The following is a 2188-nucleotide window of genomic DNA, read 5'->3' as shown; positions in this document are numbered from 1 at the left end:
TGAACGAGAGACATCGGTTCAGAATTTCGCCAGCATTTTACGAGAATTCCGTTTTCTCCCACAGTTACTGACACACCTGCTGAGTTTCCTCAGCATTTCCTGTTATTGTTTCAGATTACCAACGTCCACAGTCATTTGCGTTAGCCATAAAAACAACACACAAACACACATTTTTCTGGCCCCATTAAAAATGCGGCGCTGTGCAGGAAAGTGAGAGCAGCGACAGCTCCGACCGTGAGGAATCCGAGCAGCCAACGTACGAATACAACCCCTGTACCTCCGCGCAAATGGAAATGAATGCACAAGCCAGAGAACAGCGAGCAAGCCAGGTAGGACTCGAACCTACAATCTTCTAATCCGAAGTCAGACGCGTTGGCCATTACGCCACTGGCCCAACGCGCTTAGATGGGCTCCACAGCTTGTGAACAATCAGCAGAGATAATCACATTCACTTCTTCACTTCGATGACTCCCCTTTTGGAAGCAGTGCCTTTCACTGACAAAGGAAAGATATTTGCCCTGACGTGTCTGCTTCAGGATCTCTTGCTCCTGTGCTGGAAGTTTCCATTGTTTTATTCGCAGTCACTATGCGGGTTTCGGTTCCACCCCAATGAAATGTACTTTCATACATTTAATCATGGTCTATTCCAGTCGATGCATTGACCAAATTCAGCGAGAAAGCTCTAGCCAGGAATTTGGAAACACACGAGATAAAGCAAAGTTGGCAATGCAAGTGTGAATCCGAGCTGTTCAGTGAGTGTATTGGAGATTGACACCACTTCTGACCTGAAAGAAGTGTTTCCCCCGCCGGGATTGGAATCCCAGAGAGATACGAACCAAACTCCCTCTTGCGCTGCCTTCAGCCATCGGCAGCAGGATTCGAAACCGCAACAAGAAGCAGGATTTTTCGTTCATCGGTGCAATCACTCAGCGATACCTCTCGAACCATGTTACACCGCTGCTTTTTTGAGCTGCCCTGTCTGCGGAGCTGAGGGAAGTGCATCGTTGTGCATTTGTTTGAATTCAATTACCGACGTTTTTGAAAGATTTAAATATCGGTACAAGGTGTGTCTGGGTGTATCATTCCGGTCAATGGAATAGAGATTCAGCTAAACGCAAAAGCACAAACTGCAGGAAAAAAAAAATAACCCGGTCTGGCAGCATCTGTGGAGAGAGAATCAGAGATACCGTTTCAAACTTTCTACAGAATTTTATGAGAATTCCGTTTCCTCCCTCAGGTACTGCCGCCCCTGCTGAGTTCCCTCAGCAATTCCAACAGCAAATCTTGTCACAACAATTCTCTTTATTTCAGTCAGGACAACCGAGAGGCACAGATGTGCTTGCAAGGAATAATACAATCCTGGAAGGTGAAGATTGAGGAGTGAAAGACATGTTGGGTTTAATTGAGATGTGGACGAGAGTATCCCAGTTGCTGTGCTGAGGTTAGGAGGTGACATGACAAATTCTCACATTCTGCGTCCTCTCAAATGCAGAGTCCCTAAATCATCAAACAAGTGTGTCTGGGCATGAGTACGGAATGGATGCATATGACTTGTGAATTTACTTTTTGCATGGTGAGATTTCTACAGTAAGGCAAAGGATCCGCTTCAAGAATGATTAAGAATAATATGGTCTCGCTCTTGAGGGAGTGCAGTGAAGATTTACCAGGCTGTTTCCGGGGATGGTGGGGCTGAAGTATGAGGAGAGATTAACTGCGTTAGGATTGTTTCCTCCAGAGTTCAGACGGATGAGGAAGGAATCTCATGGAGATTTATAAAATATAAACAGGAGTGGACAGGATAGATAACACATTCCTCAGAAAAGGAGACCAAAACTGCACACAATATTCTAGGTGTGGCCTCACCAAGGCGACAACACATCCCTGCTCCTGGACTCAACCTCTCACAATGAAGGCTAATATACCATCTCTTCATCAAGCAATAAAGCGACATTGCATGAAAGCACATTACCTGAAATGCACTTGAGCATCTTCCAACGACGAGAGAATGCTGGTGACCTCTGACAACCAAACTGGTTTCAAGGCAATATGATGTGCTTCCATGGCAATAGACACAGAAATGTATATGCAGTTACATAATTAAACACACGCGCTGCTGTAGAAAATCACTGCAAGCAGAACTTAAGCATTAATCAGTTTATTGCACGATGCACACTCCGTCCGAAGAGAG

The 2188-nt window shown here is 45.3% G+C and overlaps 1 non-coding gene across 1 annotated transcript; it reads right to left on the bottom strand.

The window, feature by feature from the left end:
- Positions 1-321: 321 nt before the first annotated feature.
- trnar-ucg (transfer RNA arginine (anticodon UCG)) lies at positions 322-394 on the bottom strand. The gene has a single exon. It is a non-coding gene; the product is annotated as a tRNA-Arg (tRNA).
- Positions 395-2188: the final 1794 nt, after the last annotated feature.

The sequence above is a fragment of the Chiloscyllium plagiosum genome, unplaced genomic scaffold, assembly GCF_037043375.1.
Source record: "Chiloscyllium plagiosum isolate Xiang-an unplaced genomic scaffold, Cpla_swu_hap1 HiC_scaffold_42, whole genome shotgun sequence".
Taxonomy (NCBI): Eukaryota; Metazoa; Chordata; class Chondrichthyes; order Orectolobiformes; family Hemiscylliidae; genus Chiloscyllium; species Chiloscyllium plagiosum.
This window is presented reverse-complemented; position numbering and strand designations above follow the sequence as displayed.